The sequence below is a fragment of the Protopterus annectens genome, chromosome 4.part0, assembly GCF_019279795.1.
Source record: "Protopterus annectens isolate FY-2018-M chromosome 4.part0, PAN1.0, whole genome shotgun sequence".
Taxonomy (NCBI): domain Eukaryota; kingdom Metazoa; phylum Chordata; order Ceratodontiformes; family Protopteridae; genus Protopterus; species Protopterus annectens.
In genome coordinates this window covers 1061079666-1061102093 of record NC_056733.1, presented here as the reverse complement: position 1 = coordinate 1061102093, position 22428 = coordinate 1061079666, and positions in this window count along the sequence as shown.

The following is a 22428-nucleotide window of genomic DNA, read 5'->3' as shown; positions in this document are numbered from 1 at the left end:
AAGTAGGATCTTTGACTTTAGTGTTTCTCTTAAGAAATAGATAGAAAATAATAAGTGCAGACTAGCTATTTTCTACATTTATGTCAGACTATTCTACAGTATTATTTTAAGCATTTTCCTGTGATTTCTGAACTTTTGACTAGCACTGTGCTGAAATGAGAAGATTTGCCTTGTGTTTTTATTATTTATTATTTATTATTAAATATTTTTAAACCTTTCAACTGTGGCTGTTTTGTGTAGGGATAATTTAAGCTCTAGATTATATTGCATGTATTTAGGGATACTGTACAAAGCCACTCCACATAAGCCCTGGTGTTCGTCACACTTACTAATTGGATAATAATATTGCACAGTAATAATCGGACACCCTTTGGTAAGGGCCTTTTTAGTAGCTGATAAGAGTAGTTGATGGCAGTCATTACTACCTTATAGCCTGGCAGGAGGGGGCATAGCTGGAGAACCTGTGCCAGCCTTCCCCAGGAGTGTCTGTGTGTGTGCATATAAACCAACTCTCAAAGTGTGTGTGTGTGTCAGCTACTTGGCCAGGGACACAAAGCACTGGTTAGACAGAGAGGGCACAGGAGGTTTTGGCTTGACTACTTGGCTGAGATCTGTACCCTATAGCTGTGCCAGTGGGGAGTCTTATTGGGGATCTGGAGAGAAAGGGAGAAACCAGCCCCAGACTGACTGTGATCTCTGTGTACTCTTAAGGAAAGCTGTACTTTACTCTGTGTATGCTTGTTATACTTCCCAATGTGGACACCCCCCACTAGTGTTAGTGGTGAGGATTGAGGCTCCTTCATTACTGGGCCAGGACACAGGCATCACATATGGTAATAAGCCTTTTAAAATAAGCTTGTTTTTTCTTTCAACAAGTGCCCTGGGGTTGACTCCATGGCATATAGAACAATCTTCCTGAAGATCTAACGTTCCCAAACAGTATACACACATAATGTGGGCATCAGACATGGGAAGTTTGTGTCCCCACTTTACACATTTTTTAAAACTGGCAGGGCTTTTCTCTGCCATGACACCAAGCTACACTAAGCTATGAAAACCAAGAAAGTCAAGTAAGAACAGGACGTTTACTTTTTATTTTTTTAAGACAAAAAAGGGAAGCAGAAAAAAATACCAACTATGGTAAGAAAGGAGGGCTACACTAAGTATAGAAAGAGAATTACTAACTATAGTAATTCAAGAAGTACAGTAAACATTAAAAAGGGAAAGATAAGTAAAAAATACCTTACCAACTATGGTAACAAGAAATACAATTCTGTGTGGTAAGAGAGAAGTACTATAGAAAAAAATAGAAAACTTAGGAGGATAGAAGACAATAATAAAATACTTCTCAAAAAAGCTCAAAAGTAGGTCAACCAAGTCTTTCTCTGAAAGCAGTAAACAAAATGTGGAGTAATAAACAAGAATATCCCAGTGTCCAACAAGTAACTGCAAAACAAGCCAAACGAGGCAAAAACACACCAGGAAACTGGAGACAATGCTGGAAGCTGGAAGCAATAATTTAATATATCCAAATTAAAGTTGAGCGCTTTCTGCAGTGAAAAAAACTGCCTTCATCAGAACATTGAAAATTTAAAATACATCACTTTATATACACATACACCCCCAATAAAACCCGCCTTTTTAATCAATTAACCTATTAAGATTTAAAGAACACATTCTTATATAACAAGGTTAAGCACTTTAAATGTTCTATCCAAGACATGGCAAACTATTCCCATTGTTACAATTGCCCACATGTCTGATAGTAATATATTAACTATCCATAAAATTACTAAATCCATTTAAAAACCAAGGTTAAAGTTACTTTTCCTTAAAAAACATGTTAAAAAATACTCACATATTTCATTTAATGAAAAAATTCAAACACAAGCAAAATTAATATTAATTTCTAGCCCATCCTATTCCCTATAAGTATATTTATTAGGTCTAGTTTCTACCATAATAACTAAATTGTTGGAAAATTATGAAACCAAAGTACATACTACAACACCACATTCAGGTTATATATAAAGTTGTGACTTAGTATGTATATTTATACTGTAGGAGACAAATTAAAAATTCTAAGCCCTGACTAATGGTTTTGTTGGAATCACCTCATTAAGGCCAGGTGGAGTGGCTGCATCTAGCATAATCTGCCATCTGATCTCCCTTTCTCCTACCACAGCCTTAATATTACCCCCACGTGGGTTAGGAATAATAATGTCAAGGATGGCAAATTTGAACATCTTGCACTGAGGATTATTAATTAGATGTCTAGATAGGGCATTATTCATATCCAGTTTCCTCATGCAATAGGTATGATCATATATCCTATTTTTTAAAAATGTGGAGTAACTTAGGGTTGGTACATTATGGATAAGGGAGAAGCTCAAGAGTTTTTTTGGTTGCCACAAACTTTAGCAACGGCCACGTTGGAGCTGAGGGATTGGATCCAAACCCATCACTTGAGGACAGAATGAAAATTGACAACATCAGGTCAAGTGTTTAGGGTCAAGAGGGGCATCCATCAGCTTAGCCTTGAATACATCCTCATTACTGACCCAAAAGCAGCAGCCCTAGAAGAAGCATCTACTGCATCATAACTACACTTGATGGAATCACCTGTGTGGAAGTCCCTAACAGGGAAACAGCAGAAGTTTTACCCACAGAGTCTGAAAGATCAGAAATAACCTGACAAGCCTGAGATAGGAGAACCAACACATACCTGGAACATATGGGTCTGATAATTAATAGCACTAAAAGCCAGGGTAGCCGAGGTGTAAATCTTTTTACCTAACCTTTCCATGGTTCTGCTGTCTTTAACAGAAGGCAACAACTTGGGCGAAGGAAGCAACTGACAGAGCTTACCAGAGGCTGCAGACACCAATGAGTGGTCAACAGCAGGACACTTGTAGAAAAAGTTGCAGTCCTCTGTCACCCTATAAAACCTATCAAGTTTCTTGGGAGTCAGGGACTGAGAATCAAGCACTTGAAAATGCATCCAGCAAAGCAGTCAAAACAGGAGGAATAGCAGAAAGTTTAGAAGATTCCATCTGTAATAACTCATAGTACCTCTTATGGATCTCAGAGACCGGAGCACAATCCCATTTAAAAAAATTCCATCAACCTGGAGATTGTGACCCAAAAGAAATCACTTCAAAAGGAGTATCAAGACGGGTAGATTCCTCTTCATTTGACCCACAGTCCAAAGGAGAAGGAATCTAGGTAGAGTAAGCCAGGAATTCCTCATCAGAATCTGACTCCTCCTCAGATGAATCTTGTTCTCTGGACCTTTTAAGGGGAGTAGAGGACCAAAGGGGAGCTGGAACAGAAACCTCCTGAGGAGGTTTCAATGCCATCAAAGCATTAAACATATCCTGAATGAAGGCCTGCCTCTCACTCTGTGGATTCCTAGGAGCAGAAGAAACGTTTAGTTTTTTTTTTTCTTTAATGGGACGTATGCCCTGTAAAACCTGGAAGACTCTGACCCAGGACAGCATTCAACAGCAGTAGAAGGGACTTCTTCCCTGGCTAAAATATGAGGAACACCCCTAGGCTCTTGGAATGTGGTTCCAGATCCCCACCAGCCTCCAACCTTGTCATGGCAGAGCACTCTGACAACAAAGCCAGCTGAACTACTAGGCATTCACTTATCTCAGGAGAAATGTCTAGCAGAGGCTGAACAACAGAATATTCTGGTCTAGGTTTCTTAACCTTCTTCTTCCCTGACAGGTGACCCTTAGGGCAGGAAGTTCCTTCCACAGTATCTTTAGCAAGAAGCTTAAGTCACTGATTCTCCAGATACAATCCTAAAGGAAGAAAGCCTACTATGCAGAGTTAGGTTTTTTGGTATATGGAACAGGACGTATGGTCATAACAGGCACCTAGACAAAACAAACATTGTTCTTAGCAGTCTTATGGGGAATCTGTCTCCCACACCAACATTTCCCCTTCTTGGATGACATGAAACTCCATAGGCAACCAAAAGACAAGAAAAAAAAAACCCAGTGGGGCACTTATCTGCAAGAGTTCTGAAACCAGCAACAGAACATAGGTATTCAGGTCAATGATCGAGAGATGGCATTTGGACTGATGGCAAAGAAGTTCTGAGGATGGCATGCTCGGATGTTACCTTTATGCCCTACATTATGTGAGGAGCATACATGTGACATATGGCATACCTTAAAGCAACCTTAGGCTTTGGTATACTGGCAAGACGTTGGCTGCCCTAGGCAGGGAATCCCAGAAGTAAGGAATACTGCAACAGTGATATGAAAAGACATCCGGTTCTATTACCTCCTGAGAGAGGGATCGATGCTAACATTTTGCTTCTGGTGAGAGAAGAAACAAAGGAGTATTGTATCCCAACAGAGTGAAGCTGCGCTGAGACCAGCATTAGTAGTAGCCATTCATGCGTCTTCCCTCTTTTCATCATTCTTGACAAGCTAATTCTTTATTTTTTCAGTGAGTACTGCTTGATTTCTTTCTAACTTCAGAATATCTGCCTAAATACTTCATCCTTAAATTTTCAGGGTCTACATATTAGTTTCCCCTCAAGTGTTTGGCAGTGCTCTGTATAGACTCAGAAACCTTTAGGGACATTTTTCTGTAAAAGGAATATATATAAGGAAACAGCTCCAGTACTTAGTAATAATGACCATCCCTCCTGGAATGTCTAAAGGTCAGTTCCCTGTGCTTTCTACTATTAACCTGGTGAACTTGGGCATTCTGAGGCAGTGTAGCAACTGTCTCATGTACACAGACAGCCTTCTCCTCTTACCTCCCAACACTCAGACTTGTGAGAGATGCACTTATATATCCAAATTGGAAACCATACACTCTCAAGCCAAGACTGGAATAGCTGGTCAAGAGAAGAAGGTCACCACCTGCACCACAGCACATGCAACATATAGCCCTTCAGAACACCCCCCATCACAGCTCTCACATAAAAACACAAACCACACACCCACCTTCACAGAGGCTCTCAATAGAAATCTACCCAAACAGCAGAGACCTCCAAGGCAGAAACGCACTCGACCACCGCAACTCAGCACAAACCACAAGACACATAGCTCACCTACACGGTATACCCCTCAATGTAAGCCCCTAAGGCAAAACAGCTTGCCCAATACACTAATCATAGGTGACTCGATAATGAGGAACACTGATGTCCCACTCACTAGGTTGAATAAGGAGAAGTTAACAGTCAGCTATCAGGTGCCAGAATCCAAAACATAACACATGCAGTAACAAAAGGCACAACATGACCATCCTTTTGTTACTGGATTTAATTTTGTGTTGGTTTACCAGTACATCTAGCTGTTCTACACCTGTTTCTTGGACATAACACATGCACTCCAGTCACTCCACAACAATAACAAGTATGACTCTGTCACTGTCCATGTGGGTGTGAATGACCTGAGATGCACCTCCATGGACTACATGAAAAGAGACATGGAGGAGCTCTCAGACTATGTGGCCCAGGCAGGTATGACCCTAGCCCTGAGCAGCATCCTACAGTCACCAGAATGATACTGCAGTACAAGCAGAAAATGGTTGACTTAACAATTGTCTAAGTTTCTGATGTCATTCTAAGGGGATCTAGTAGCTGTCTGCTTGGGTTGACATGACTGACAGGCCTCAAATCTTTGCCAGAGATGGCCTGCATCTGTCACCCCTGGGTTTCTGGACACTGGCTAAGACTCTTGCCACCCTTATAGTGCCTTTTTAGGCGATGTTCCAAAGACCAATTTACCATCATAACAGCTATAAATAAATGCAATCTGAGGGTCATGCTGCTCAACCCTAGAAGTCTAAATCTCAAGATGCACTCGCTTGAAGCACTCATCAAAATGCAGAACACCGACATTTGTGTTGTAACAGAGACCTGGTTTAAAGCAGCAGAAAGCACCCCTAGACTACCAAGCTATAACTTATTCCACACCTTTCAGCCCCAGAGCATGGACTGAAGCTCCAAATGTGGTGGTGTCTCTATATTCATAAAGGATATGCACACCTCCAGACTAGTAGCCCAGCATAACGCATCTGAGATACTTCAGGTACAACTAACACTGGGTAAGATGGTGATTCAGGTCATAGCCTGCTACAGGTCCCCAACCATGTCCCAAGACTCTCACTCCACATTCCTAAGCACCCTGGAAACTATTAGGGTCCAACCCAACATTCTCATACTAGGTGACTTCAACTACTCCTCCATCAACTGGGAAAACTACTCATGCACCAATATAGTAGCCAAACGCTTCCTGGAATTCATCAATTCCAATGTCTGGACCAGCTCATTCTTACCCCCACTAGAGGAAGCAACATCCTTAACCTGGTTATTACTAACATGGGCAACCATTGCTCTACACCAATAGTCAATTCCTCCCTGGTTAGATCCGACCACAAACTAATCACCATAGAAATCCACATCTCACACACACCTCCCGGAAAGGTAACCACCATGAAAAACTTTTCCAAAGCTGACTTTGGAATCCTAAAAACAGAGGTGGCTCACTTCATGGCTCCCATGTCAATGGAAAATAGATGCATGACTGCTAAATCATACACCAATGCACTGTATGAACACGTACATAAATGCATGGAACTAGCCATACCCAACAGAACCAAGATGCTCTCCTCCAAAAACAGGAAGCCAATCTGGTGGCCATTAATAAACTCTACAACAGAAGGAAGAAATTGTTGCAGAAAAAGGTGAAGTCCCAAGACTGGAAAAACTCCCTTATTAGCTTCAACAAAAAGTTGAAATCCTTCATCAAAACCTCTAAATCCAGCTATGAAATCAGAATTGCGGCAGACACTAAAACAACCACAAAGCCTTCTATAGTTATATCAAGAATCTCCACAGCAATACCCAGGTTTGCTCTGAGTTACTGCACAATGGTACCTCCTATACTGAGCTAACAGATATTGCCAACATACCATAACAGATTCAGTGCCAGCTTTACTCCTCTCTCTCCTCTGAAGGATCAATCACAATACTGGAGGAATGCCAGGCACCCAGCATTACTGCAGCACAGGTTAAAGCTGCATTTTTCAAGGCCAAGAATACAGCTTCCATGGGACCCAACAATATCCCTGGATGTGTTCTACATGAACTACAAAATGAACTGGCACTACATATGTGTGCCCTGTTCAATCACAGCTTCATCTCAGGTTTTGGCCCTACCGAATGGCACATGGCTACAGTCATCCATCTCCATAAAGGGGGAGTGACTACAGACCCTGGGTATTATCACCCCATTAGCCTCACGAGTCTGATATGTAAGGTATGGAGCGCATCATCATGGACCTAAATAACAAGGATATAGGGAATCTCCAAACTCTAGATCCCATGCAATTCGGTTTTGTGAAAGGTAGATCATGCCTGCTCAACCCAGTCGACTTCTTTTAGTCAGACACCAGAGCTGTGGATGAGGGCAAGGCAGTTCATGCAGCCTACCTCAATCTGGCCAAGGCCTTTCATACCATTCTCCACTTAAGAATTATAGATAAATTCACCAAACTAGGCATCAACCCCTATATCACTAGGTGGGTTGCAATTTGGCTCACAGATAGAACCCACAGTGTGAAAGTAGCAGTCTCCAAGTCATACTGCTGACCAATCATGAATGGAGTCCCACAGGGATCAGTTCTGGGTCCTCTCCTGTTTGGCATCTACTTCTCAGAAGTCCAGGCCAACATAGAGGGATTCTGGCTGACCATGTTTGCAGACAACTACAAGCTGGGAGCCATTATTAACTCACCAAGTGATGTAGACATCCTACAGAAACGCCTCACTGAGACCAGTGACTGGTGTCAAAACCATGGCCTTAAGCTTAATGCCAAAAAATGCATCATCATCCCCTTTGGGAAAAAGGTCCCACTAATTACCACATCAATGAGAGCCCACTGAACACTGAAGGTGTTATAAGAGATCGGGGACACAGGTTGACAGCAACCTCTCCTTTGACCATCACATTGCCACTGTGGTCAGAAAGTCCTTCTATGTGGCACATCTCATTACCAAAGGTTTTGCATCCAGGAAGAAAGAGGTCATCATCTCTCTCTAGTCTTCCTCATTAGGTCAATCATCGAGTATAATGCCCCATTTGGTATGTACCTAACTAGACACATGCAACAGCTGGAAAGGCCATAAAAATACCTCACAAAGAGGATACTAGGCCTTAAACACATGTCTTACATGGACAGACTCAAAAAAATCCAGCTATTCTCTGTCTCATATCATCTACTAAGAGGCAATATATGCTTGACATACAGAGCCATGTGTGACCCAGCTCTGTTAGAAATGCTACATCTAAAGAAATCCCAATCTTTCCACACCACACGCTCCAGAGACCTCAACCTCAGTACCACAATCAACAGAACATGCTGGAGAGACAGGTTCATCTTTGTTCGGGGGTGATGCGATGTTCCTGTCATTCCTTTTTAAATGTCTGGTTACCAGCATTCTGCTGAGACTGTATTTTGTTCCTTACATAAACTGGATGAGGGAGCATAAAATTGCCTGGAAACTTTAATGAATGAGAGATGAAAAATCTGAGAGATCCCTGAATAAGCTTAGATCCTTCATCACACATTTTGATAACCTCTTCAAGCAGAGGGTCCAATAACTCTCTCAATCCAAAGGAGAATTCATAATTTTGACATCTGGGATGTTCTGCAAGTGTAGGCAATCAAACTTCTTCAAAACCATACTGGTGGTAACATCCCCCGAATGCAGTTATCTACAGAGTCACAAAAATACTTCAAATAATGAAAAGTGACCTGAGAAATAGAATAAACTAAACTATAGAAAGCAGAGTTTTCCTCACAAGAGGAAACTGCAGCCAAAACATTATTCATACTTTCATAACTAGTATAAACTTTAACATATGAGCCTGACAATTCAGAATTCTAAAAATCAAAATTGTAGAAGCACACACTTTCAATAGCTTTACCATCGTTGTCAGGAGATAATTAACAAAATGCTTGGTTAACTGAAGCTATAGCTGTTGAGTCAGGTCTGAGATTAGTCTATAAAAGCTTGAAAGACACAGAAACTTTGTACATTCTGTTTTCTTAGGGGCAGCAGGGTGGCTGTCAGAGAAACCATAGGCTGTGACAAACATGTTCCAATGCCAACTGCACCAGGGTATGGCTGAGGGTTCTGGAAAAGCCAGTTGTACCAAATAATGACAACCTTTAAGGGACTGAGAAATCTCAGTATTTTCCCCATTAAAAAAACATTTCATTCTGGAAATATACTCATAAAAATGATTCCCTCACAGAGAAGCTCAGATACGACTCTCTTCTCAATCTGAATCAGAAACTTGAGAGAAGACTGTATCTGTCCCCTCACATTCCCATACAGATTCCAAATTTTGAACCTCTACAGAGAAAAGGGGGTCTTTTTTAAGAAGGGTTAGTAGCCTGCACAAGACCCCAAGCCAAGCCTGATAAATTACTCCTGTCCAGAACACAAGAGAAGCTAAATATTAAAGTTATTTACTCACCATAACTGCATCTGTGTTGTCTATTTTTGCCTTTCCTCAGCTGATGGGTCTCTGACCAGAAGTTGGATCCATCCTCGGTCACTTCATTAGACTTTAGACTCCGTAGCTCAAGCTCCTCCCCTTATCCATAATCCCTTTCTCATCAGTTACCTCTGACGTTGCCTTCCATTCAGCTAACCAGTATGTGACAAAGTATCAACCATTATCCTTCTCTGAGGTAAAACTGAGCTCCAATGATAGAGCAATAGAAGGAGCGTCAGCAGCCTTACTGCTCAAGTAGCAAAACTGACAGAGGAAAAACCCTCAGGATGTACAAGGAGACGATCAAATAGGAAGGGGGTTGGAGAGTGAGAAGTTGACGAAGGAAGAAAATAAGCAGAGTTATGGTGGGTACATAACTTTAAAATATGATGTAACCCTGGGTGGTCTTCAAGGAAGTATATTATGGAGGACAGCGAAGCCACAATTTGTAAGGCGATGGACCATACAGCAGCTACACAAAAGTGATCTATAGAAGCTCTGGACCAAAAAGCAGATGATGTGGCCATAGATCTGGTGGAGTGTACCTTAGGTTATTTGGGCAATGGTAATCTTTTACTCATCTAGAAAAAACAATGGGATCAGTGAGCCATCTAGCTAAGGTTACTGTGGATACGGCTTTGCTCAACTTAGCCTTGAAAAAGGAAACAAACCGTTCCAATTTTCTTGAATCTTTAGTTCTGTGAATATGGAATATAAATTATCTATAAACATCCAACAACTGTTGCATGTATTCTCCCTTGTTGGAAAAATTTGGAAAGACTGGTAGGTTAACAGACTGGTTAAGATTTGTTTCGGACACCACTTTAGGTAGGAAGGAAGAGTTAGTCCAAAGGGATACTCTGTCCTTATGAAAAATCAGGTAAGGTGGCTGGTAAGAAATCTCCTGGAGCTCTGATACCAGTCTAGCAGATGTCATGGGGACCAAGAGTTTTCCAAGGCAAAAACTTTAATTTTGCCTTGGCTGAAGGCACAAGGGGAGGTTGAGTCAAAGCTTGAAGGATAACCGTTATATCCCGTGGAGGAATGGGGTCCTTAGTGGACAAGAGTAGCAAAGTACCCTTATGAATGGCCTTACACAATTTCAAGGAAGCTAGAGAAGTGTTTTTTGTCTAATGGCAGTAAGTTGTACTTTGCGAAATAACAAGCTCCATTATTGAAAATGAAAGTGAGAAAGTCAAGAATAGCTGAAATAGGTGTTGAAAAGGTATCTCTCTCTGAAGGGCCCAAATAGGAAACCTTTTCCAATCTTGTTTTTATAAATTTTCCTAGTAGAAACTTTTTGGGATGGTGTAAGAATGTGAAGAACTGGGGAAGAAAGGCTAGAGTTTCTAGCCATTACCGGAAGTGGAGAAACCATGCAGTCAATTTGAGGGACTGAGTGTCTGGGTAAGACAAAAGGTTCTGAAAAGGATCCAGCACCCAGGGATGGTGAACTACATGAGGCTACAGGAAGTAGAACCACACTTGGCAAGGCCAGAATGGTGCACTGAGGATTAACTTGCACTTCCGCTGCAATGCTTTCTGGAGGAAGGGAATGGTGGAAAGGCATATAGCAGACTGGGGGCCATTCATGAGTCAGCCTCTTGGTGACTGCACCTCTGGGCAAAGTATTGTCTGCACTTGTTATTGATGGGACAGGCAAAGAGGTCGCAACATGGTTAGCCCCACTGGCAAAATATTTTAGCCATGGATTGAGAGACCACTTGTGAGAGAGTAAAATGGACTTGCTCAGTTTATCTACTAGCACATTGGTAATGCATTTGCAGGGGAAATGCAGCTGGAAGAGATCACCTACTGCCACACATTCATCTCTTGACAAATGGGATTGGGACAAATTCCTCCGTTTGTTGATATACCAAGACTACCGATATATCCATCTGAATAGCAAACTTCCCCACAGGGAGAACATCTTGAAAAGCCTGCAAAGCTAATAGGACTGCTCTCACTTCTAGGATATTAATGTGGAGATTGGCCTCTAACTGGGACCACATGCATTGGACTATCCTTCCTAAGTAATGCACCCCCACCCCCAAGTTGGGAGGCATCTGTCGTCACTGTGGCCTTGGGTGAAGGAAGAATGAAAGAGCAGCTGACAAACTTCTGCGAGAATCCATCATGCTATGTCTTGCTTTCAAGTATTTGTAATATGAATGGGTGACATCAGAGGATGGCATCTTCCTGACCACTGTACAGCCAAGGTCAACTGTAGAACCTTCATGTGAAAACATGTTAAGGGTACCAAAACTACTGAAGCTGCCACTGATCTGAGGAGCTGTAACACTAGTCTGGCTGGAAGGAAATGAAAAGAAAGGGTGTGCGAGGCTTGATTTTGTAAAGTGTCTAGTCTTGTCTGTGGCAAACTTGTGACCTGAGTCACTATATCTAGATGGGCACCAATGAACTTCAGAGTTTGAGTAGGAGAGAGTTGAGATTTGGTGTAGTTTATTGTAATGCCTAGTCAAAAACACAGATGGAGCAAGTAGTCCCTGATTTGAATCAGTTGAGGTTTGGTGGAAGCAGAAAGGAGCAAGTCATCTAGATAACACCCAGAATCCATGCAGTCTCAGGTGAGTCACAACCACTGCCATGCACTTGAACACCCTGGGGGCTGTATTGACACCAAAGGGCAGGGTTCTGAACTGATAGTAACTGGTTCCCAGCCAAAAACACTGATATCTCCTGGAGCACCTGTGTATCTTGATATGATAGTATGCATCATGGAGATCTAAGGAGCACATAGAATAGTCCTTCCACAACAGTGGCAGGATGTACTGAACCATGACCATCTGGAATTTCAAATGCTTTATAAATTGATTCAGCCTGCCAAAATCCAAAATTGGTCTTAGGTAACTTGTCTTCTTTGCCATTAAAAATAATTTTAAGTATGTTCTGAATCCTTGTTGGTCTGGGGGACCTGTTGGATGACTCCTTCTCAACTGCTTTTCTATTTCTATGGCTGCTGCTTTGCTCTACCTGGGTAGAATGTCAACAATTCTTTTGTTGTATTTTAGGGGTAAAAGGTGAAAATGGTATGCAATAACCTCTGGATATTATACTTTATGCCAGAGTATATTGGGTCTATGTTATATATTTGAACAGTCAAAATGTCGAATACCATATGATCAAAACCATTTGGTCGATATTTGAATGTTCGAATATATAAAAAAAAAAAAAAAAAAAGAAAGAAAAAAAAAAAAGAAAAACATGCCTTAATGGTGCGAGCAGGGGGGGCAAGCCCCCTTGTGGCCCCCACACCCCCCTACTTAAATATACCAACTCTGAGGCTGCACTTCAGTGCAGAAAAGGGAAATTCTCCCATTCTGCATTGTATGGCACCGTTAAAGTCAATCTTCAAACACTTGAAATGTCGATCATATGGTCTCAACCACGTGACGTTTGACATTTCAAGAGTTTGTTTAATTGTCATAGACCCAGTATCTTTGGTAATGACTATCCAGGCTTCTGGGTGTAGAAATATGTGCAGTCCCCTCGACTGCGTCCACAGTGCAGCAGTCAGACAACCCTTCAGGGATGCTGAAATGGCTTCTCAGAGAAGGAACCTCTGTAGTTCTGATGTTGCAGGTCACCTCTGCCACTAGGCATCGCCCTACATTTGAGTTCCTCTCTGCCACAAGGAGCTCTTTCCCCATAGCAGTCCTGGGAAGAACCTTGCATCTTTCTGAACCACATCATTCTGCCACTTTTCTGGTTATGACAGAAGGTCCTCTGAGGGGTAGAAGAGCTTTTCTTCCTGTGCCTTCACTGAAAATGGGCTTCTATCCAGTTAGACTTTCCCGGTAATCAAATGTCAGTAAGTAAACAAATTCTCATGGCAGATAATTTCTTCCCATCTTGTTCACATCTAATGAGTCTATTTCTCCTTATGTCCAAACAAGGTGGATCCATCAAAAGGGGCACTGATGAAAGAAGACTTGAAGGGCTCCACAAAATCAAAGGAGCATCCAGGTATGCCTTCTAATAGCTACTCCTGAATCTGCAGCTTGGGAATCTCTTCCGAGGCATTAGAAATCAATCTCATGGAAGCATTAGATAGGGACTGGAGGGTGGCCAGCTGGAAAGATACCGTTTTCTTGTCCTCTGGAGACATGGACCTTGTGATTGTATTGGAAAATTGTTCAATTCTCTCTGAAATCTTGTAACATGTGCCAGGTAATTCAGTGACCTGTGGGCAAAGGACACTGAAGGGGAGACTCAATTCCCAAATATGTCCAGCACCCTGGCCTCTCTGTTAGAGGGATGGACAGAAACCCTCTGTTCTGCAAGCACTTTCTTGGTGGCTGCTGCAGTCACCATAGCATCCATCCAATGGGGGACCCTTGTTCCAATGAGACAAATCTTTGAGTTCAACAAGGTATTTTTCTGGGCATTTGAGGATAAGCTCTGTGACATCCAGATCCTTCCAAGTCTGTGGAAGAGATCTGCCATCTCATCTGCAGGGGGCACTAACCAAGTTGTAGCTGAGCTGGCTCTAAAAAACCTTGAAAGTACAGTTGTGCAAAATCTTACCATAACAGTAGATGTCCTTTCCTTCACTGTTGCAGTACACTTCACCTATGGGATTCCCTTCCTACTGTTGCTTTAAGGTACTCTGAATGTCACACATATGCCCCTCGCATAGCATAGTGCATAAAGGTGACATCTGGATGTACCATCCAGATAAATGATTGCTTCAGTAGGAACACCAATCTAAGGAAACCCAGGAGGAAACCAGTGCATCCAGGAAGGAAAAGAACTAGGGGGAAGGAGGGAGGGAGTGAACACTGCAACAGTGAAGGACATCTACTGTTATGGTAAGATTTTGTACAACTGTACTGTGTCCTTTCATTCACTGGTTGCAGTATTGTCCACCTATGGGAGAGTGCCAAAGCTCAAGAAGAAACTTGGGAAGAGGAAGGATCAGTACAGCCCTCTAAGAAGCCATGAAGAATGGCCCTGGCAAAAGCAGCTCTAGCTCTGGAGACACCATCTAATTGTAGTGCTTGGTAAAAGTATGCACAGAAGTCCAGGTAGCTGCTTCAAAAATAGAATTAGTATCCAACCTCTTGAAAAAAGCACCAGAAGAAGCCACAGCTCTAGTAGAATGAGCCTTTACAGAAAAAGGAAGGCTGTTACCAAGAAAAGTATAACAAAAAGAAATAGCCTTTGAAATCCAAGAAGAAATTGCACTTTATAAGCACTTACATGAGTACATGGATCATGCTATCCCAAACAGAACCAAGACGCTATCCTCCAAAAAAGGAAGCCAATCTGGTGGCCCCCTGCCATAAACAAACTGTACAACAGAAAGAAGAAACTGTTGCAAAAGAGAGTAAAATCCCATGAGTGGAGGAGCTCCCTGGTCAGCCTCAGTAAGAAGCTGCAATCCCTGATAAAATCCTCCAAAGCTAGTTACGAAAACAAAATCGCCACTTATTCTAAAGACAACCACAAAACATTCTATAGCTATGTCAAGAATCTCAATGGCAACACTCAGATCTGCTCTGAGTTACAGCACAATGGCACTAAATATACAGACCCAACTGATATTGCCAACATCCTGGCAGATAGGTTCAATGCTAACTTTACCCCCCCCCCTCTCACCCCCTAAAGAGTCCATCTCTATACCGGAAGAATGCAAAGTTCCTGTAATCACGGCTGCACAGGTAAACACCACACTCTCCAAAGCCAAGAACACAGCATCCGTGTGACCAGATAACATTCCAGGCTGCGTTCTATACGAACTACAGAATGAACTGGCACCCCACCTAAGTACCATGTCTCAGGCTTTGTGCCCGCTGAATGGTGCACAGCAACGGTTATCCCACTCCACAAGGGGAGAGCCATCACGGACCCTGGAAACTACCGCCCCATTAGCATGATGAGCCTGGTCTGCAAGGCCATGGAACGTATCATCATGGAATTTATAAACAAAGACATTGGTAATCTCCAAACTCTGGACCCCACCCAGTTCAGGTTTGTAAAAGGCAGATAATGTCTTCTAAACCTGATAGACTTCTTTGAAGCAGTCACCAAAGCCATTGACGAGGGTTAGGTGGTTCACACAGCCTATCTAGATCTTGCCAAGGCTTTCAACACCATCCCCCACTCTGGAATTATAGATAAACTCACTAAACTAGGTATAAATACCTATGTCACAAGATGGGTTGCCAACTGGCTCACTGACAGAACCCACACTGTGAAAGTAGCAGACTCCAAATCTGACTTCAGACCAGTGACAAGTGGAGTACCACAGGGTTCAGTTCTGAGTCCTCTCCTGTTTGGTATCTACTTCTCTGAAGTACAGGCTAACACAGAAGGTCTTTGGCTAATGAAGTTTGCAGATGACTGCAAACTAGGAGCCATAATCGAAACTTCTAATGATGTGGACATCCTACAAAAGGGCCTCACTGAGACAGATGCCTGGTGTCAAAGCCATGGCCTCAAGCTCAATGCCAAAAAGTGCATTGTCATCCCCTTTGGTAAAAACTCTGTACCCATGAACTACAACATAAGCGGCAGTATACTTAACACCGAAAGTGTGATAAGAGCCCTTTTGACACAGGTAGGCAGTAGTCTCTCCTTTGATAATCACATCGCCATGCCACAGTAGTCAGGAAATCCTTCTACGTGGCACACCTCATCACAAAAGGTTACTCATCCAGAAAAAAAAGAGGTCATTGTTCCCCTCTACTCATCACTCATTAGACTTATCATAGAGTACAATGCCCCTTTTGATACGTACCTCACAAGACATCTACAACAACTGGAAAGGCCGCAGAAATACCTCACAAAGAGGATTACCGGCCTCAAACAGACCATCTCAGAAAACTCCAGCTTTACTCCATTGCATATCGCCTACTCAGAGGTGATCTCTGCCTAACATACAAAGCTATGTCAAACCCAGAGCTGTTGGACATGCTCCACTTAAGGAAATCCCAATCCCTCAGAGCTACACGCTCTAGGGACCTAACCCTTGTCATCACAATAAACAGAACATGCTGGAGGGATAGATTCCTGTCCTAGAGACTTCCCATAATCTGGAACAGACTACCTATCTATATCAAACAAAGCTCCTCATTAGCACTCTTCAAGAAAAATCTTGATGATTGGATGGGAAATAGCAAATTCACCCCAGGGATCACCTCTGTGGCTCTGCTCGACAGTGGCATAGGAAAATAATTTTCTTGGGTGGCAAAAGCCAGGGTACCTTTTTGGCTGGGCTTGTATAAGCCCCAGGGCCGATAGCCTAGTACCTACCTATGAAACTATGAAACAGTTTCTTGGATACAGCTAATCCTAAGGATCTAGCATGAAAAGAAGTAAACAACTGATCAGATTTCCTAATAGCCTTAGTCTTATCCAAATAAAATATGAGTTGTCTAAAGTATGCAGCACCCTCTCACTGGCAGATTGCAGAGAGGGGGAAAAGTAGGCAAATAAATAGACTGATTAAGTGACAACTTATTAACCACCTGAGGAATAAAAAAGGATTAGTACACAAGGACACCCTGTCCTTATGAAATACCAAAAAAGGAGGGCGAGCCATAACAGCTTGAAGCTCAGACACCTGTCTGGCAGAAGTAAGAGCCAACAAAAGAACTGTTTTCCAAGAACAATCTTGCAAGGAAGCTGAAGCAGCAGGCTCAAAGGCAGCCTAAGTCAACTTCTCCAAAACAAAATTAAGATCACAGGGAGGAGGAAAAGGCTTCCTGGGAGGTCTCATAGAAGGATGCCTTTAAGAAATTGTTTAGCCTCAAATCTAGAAGTTAAAGGAGGGGATAAAGGCAGACAAGCAGAGATAGCTAAGTAACCCTTAACAGAAGACTAGGCCAAGCCCACATTGAGCAACTCAAACAAATAAGAAAGAACCAAAGGAACATACAAAGTAATTGGGTCCAGGTTATGAGACAGACACCAAACAGAAAACCTCTTCCATCTGGATAAGTAGGATATCCTAGTAGTGGGCTTCCTGGCCTCCTGCAGGACCCTCAGCACATCCTCAGAAAAAAGGTGTCTATAAAGAATTACGTCCTATCAGTGACAGTGTCAGTTGAAGAGTGGACAGGTGGGGATGGATGAGAGATCCCTTGTCTTTCGTGAGTAGATCCACCCTGTGAGGTAACTTGCGATGATTGCCCTTGGCTAGAAGCAGAAGAAGGAACCAATGCTATCGTTGCCATAAGGGAGTAACCAACAAGATTTTGGGAGCATCCTGTTGAATTTTGAACAGGACTTTTGGAATGAGAGGAATGGGAGGGAATGCATAAAGAAACATCCTCTTCCAAGAAAAAAGAGTGCGTCCACCTTCCACACCAGAGGACCTGGAAACTCTGGCACAAAACATTGGACGTTGACTGCTCAGAGGTGTGGCAAACAGAACTACTTGAGGAGTTCCCCACTGGTGGACAATCTCCAGAAAAACATCCTTCTGAAGCAGCCATTCATGGGATTGAGTTAAGGACCTGCTGACAATGTCTGCTACAATGTTTTGACCTGAAGGGATGTAAAACTTCCCAGAGAGTCACTTGATACTTGACAGCAAGATCCCAAACCAGGATTGTCAACCGGCAAAGAAGGTAAGATCCTGTTCCTCCCTGTTTGTTGATATACCACATCACTGTGGTATTGTCTGTGAATACCTTCAGAGGCCCTGGAGAGAAACGAGGATGCAGGCCAAAACCAGTGGGCTATGGCTAACCAAGTTTGCAGATGACTGCAAGATGGGCGCAGTCATCAGTTACCCAAGTGATGTGGACGTCCTCCAAGAGGGTCTCACCCAGACAAATGACTGGTGCCAAAAACATGGCCTCAAGCTGAATGCCAAAAAGTGCATCATCATCCGCTTTGGAGAGAGTGATGTCCCCACATTTTGTCACATTAATAACAACGTCCTAACCACGCAATCAGTCATGAGGGATTTGGGCACCCAGGTTGATAGCAACCTGACGTTTGACGACTATGTTGTTTCCATTGTATGGAAAGCTTTCTACATGGTGCACCTCATAAGTAAGAGTATCTCATCCAGGGACAAGGACATCATAACATCCCTGCATTCTTCCCTTATAAGGCCAATTATTGAGTACAATGCCCCCTTCGGCATGTACATCGCAAAACACATGCAGCAGCTGGAGAGACCACAGAGGTTCCTCACCAGAAGAATCCAGGGCCTCAAACATCTACCCTACACAGATAGGCTAAAAGCCCTGTCCTTCTATTCAGTTTCATACAGACTCCTCAGGTGTGACCTCTGTCTGGCATACAAAGCAATTTCAGACCCCCGCCTTGATGGGACTGCTGCATATCTGCAAGTCAAGCTCCAAGTAACCCACACATGTGACCTCAACCTGTTCTGTGACATCAATAGGACTTGTTGGTGGGCCAGATTTGTGTCTCAGACACTCCCCCATCTGTGGAATAGACTCCCTCTCCATGTCAAGCAGAGCACCTCATTATCCCTTTTCAAGTGCAACCTGGATAACTGGATGGGAAACAGAAAATACACCCCTGGGATTCCACCTGTGTCCCTGCTGGACAGGGGCTCTGGGTGCTGACTTGTCTAAACATGGGCTAAACTCTTGGCTAGGCTTGTAAGGGCCTTAGGGCCACTAGCCAAGTAACTTCCTATGATTCCTATGAAGCCTGAACAGCCAGCATTAAGAGCTCTCATCTCTTCGACACTGATGTGCTACTTCTGCTGAAGAGATGATCACACCCCCTGCACCTTTAGGGAGCCAAAAGCCAATCTCCATCCCACATCTGAAGCATCTGTGAACAGTTCTTGAGATGGAAGAGAGGGATGAAAAGGGAGCCTGGATTTAAAGAAAACTGCTGGATCCACCAGTGAAGTCCTTCCTGAAACAAGGAAGAGGAACTACAAAGTCTAGAGGATGTGCATGTTGAAGCTACACTAACTTCAGAAACCACTGAAACTTTCTCATGTGGAGTTTGGCCAGGGGGAAACCCAGAGCTCTCAGAAACTCCCTGGCCATAATGGAGGCCAGAGGAAGAACAGTTTGAAAGAAAGAAACAAGAAGTTATGTCTTACCATAACGTTCCAGCTGTGTTGTTGATCTTCCTTCATTCATCACTGATGGGTTCGGTTCTGAGCCCATGGAACCGAGTCGGCCTTTTACCAAGCTCGTGTCAGCCAAAAACTCTCGAGCTAAGCTTCTACCCAGAATGCCCTTCTCCCTGTTACCGCAGATCGAGTTTGCTAGAGATAGAGAAGTAAAGTCGGAGGCCATTTCTGCGCAAATACCTTATGACACCACTTGGACCCAAAGCATCCCCCAGGAGCCTTTGGTGGGGGAAGGAGGGTGGGATGTGATGAATGAAAGAAGATCAACAACACAGATGGAACATTATGGTAAGACATAACTTCTTTATCTGATGTTGTTAATCTTCTTTCCATTTATCACTGATGGGACAGAATCCCAAGCTACCATGAGGACCATGGAAGAATATTCCTGAGTACCACTGAGCCAAAGGCAGCTCTCCCACTGGAGACCAAGTCCAATTTGTAATGACTGATAAAAGTATGAGGCTTAGCCCAAGTAGCTGCTGCACAGATGTCATCCATGGATGCCCTGGAATGGAAAGCTACAGATATTGCCTTAGATCTAGTGGAGTGAGCTTTAACCTTTGGCATAGGTTCATTACTGAGGGAATAGATAAAACATATGCAGTCCCTTAGCCATTTTGATAATGTATCCTTGGAAACAGAATTTTCCATTCTAGGACTAGAAAAGAGGATGAAAAGCTGTTCAGACTGACGGATAGGTTTGGTCCTGTCTAGGAAGAATCTCAGTTGCCTATGTACATCCAAGGCATGTAGGCAGTACTCTACTTTATTGGAACAATTCGTTAAGAACACTGGTAGGTCAATGGTCTGGTTAATGGAAAAATCAGAAACAACTTTGGGAAGGAAGGATGGGTTCATCCGGAGTGATACTCTGTCTTTATGGAAGACCAGATAGGGCGTTTTGATACACAATGCCTGCAGCTTCCTGACCCATCTGGATGACGTGATGGCTACTAAGAGTAAAGATTTCCAGGACAAGAACTTTAGGTCACACTTTGCTGTGGGTTCAAAGCATTTTGAGTCAAAGACTGAAGGACTAAAGTGAGGTTCCATGGTTCCACAGGCTGTCTGACAGGAGGCCTGATATGAGAGGTTCCCTTGAGAAAGACTTTGCATAGACATATGGAGATGACAGAGGTTCCATCTATACCATTGTGGAAATTAGAAATCGCTGCCAGTTGTACTCATATGGTAGAGGCAGAGGTTCCATCATCAAAACACTTAGTCAAGTATTGCAGCACTGCAGTCACTGGAGCCAAATATGGGTCATGTTATCCTTAGACCAGATGGAGAACATCTTCCATTTATCCTGATATAGTCTTCTGGTGGATGGTTTACGAGAGACCAGAATGATGTCCTGAACAGGTGAGTTGAGATTAGCTTGCCTGGCAACTAACGGAAGTGGAGAAACCAAGCCATTAGCTTGAGACTGGATAGATTTGGGTGGCTAAACCCTTGGGGGTGAGTAATTAGATCCGGAAGAGGGTCCAGAATCCATGACGGGGATACTAGGTGAGGCCGATGGAAGGGGAACCAAACTTGTCGAGGCCAGAACGGGGCAATGAGAATCACCTTGCATCTCAACTGAAGAGCTTTCTTTAGGAAGTGTGGAATCAGGGGAATGGGAGGATAAGTGTAAAGAAGTACTGTGGGTCATTCGTGGATCCCAGTGTCCCTTGGGGACTCTCCCTCTGGGGGAAACAGGGCAAAATAGCTGCACTTTTTCAATGGGGAGGCGAAAAAGATCGCAGCAAGGGTGGCCACAGTGGCTGAAGATTTCTGTCGCCATCTCGGGGTTGAGGAACCACTCGTGGGGCAGGAGGATGCATCTGCTCAGTTTGTCTGCAATTACATTGGAGCTCCCCAGGATATGCATTTCTATCAGAAAGTGAATGAAAGCTATCGCCCACTGCCAAATTCTCATGGCCTCTTGACACAGGGGGTAGAACTTGGTGCCTCCTTGCTTGTTGATATACCAGACCACTGACGTTGTCTGACTGAATTGCAATTGTCCCAGAAGGGACAACCAGATGAAAAACCTGCAATGCTAACAGGATCACTCTCAGTTCTAGAACATGGATATGCAGGTGGGCCTTTGAGGTGGACCATGTGCCTTGGACTATCTTTCCCTGAAAATGCCCCCCCCACCCAATCAGGGAAGCATCTGTGGTCATAATGGCCCTGGGCTGAGGGGACTGGAATGGGTGACTCCAAAGTTCTGCGTCTGACCTCATTCACCAAAGAAGGTCCTGCTTGCAGGAGTTGGTTATGTGAATCTGGTAACTTAGGGGGTGATAGTTTGGGAACCACTGACAAAGAAGGAGCCATTGCAGGATTCGCATGTGTAGCTTCGCTAGGAGAACTATTGGAATTGAAGCTGCCATGGATCCTAGGGCCTAAAGAACCTCACTTCCTGAAACTTTTGATTGACAGAGTATCACCCGGAGCTGGAGCCTCAATCGCTGGAGTCTGTGATTTGGGAGTGACACTAGACAGGACCGGGTATTGAAAACTGCTCCAATGAATTCTATTTGTTGTGCAGTAGTAAAGTTTGATTTCTCCCAATGTATTGTTATTCCTAAAATTTTTGCCAGAGAGAGTGTATAATGCAGTGCTATTACCAGAAGATGCTTGTTGGGGGTGGCGAGGAGCCAGTCATCCAAATTTGGAAACACCTGGAATCCTTGTAGTCTCAAATGAGCCGTGACCACTGTCATGCACTTTGTGAACACTTTGGGGGCTGTAGAGAGACCGAATGGCAGGGCACAAAATTGATAATGACTGGCCCCT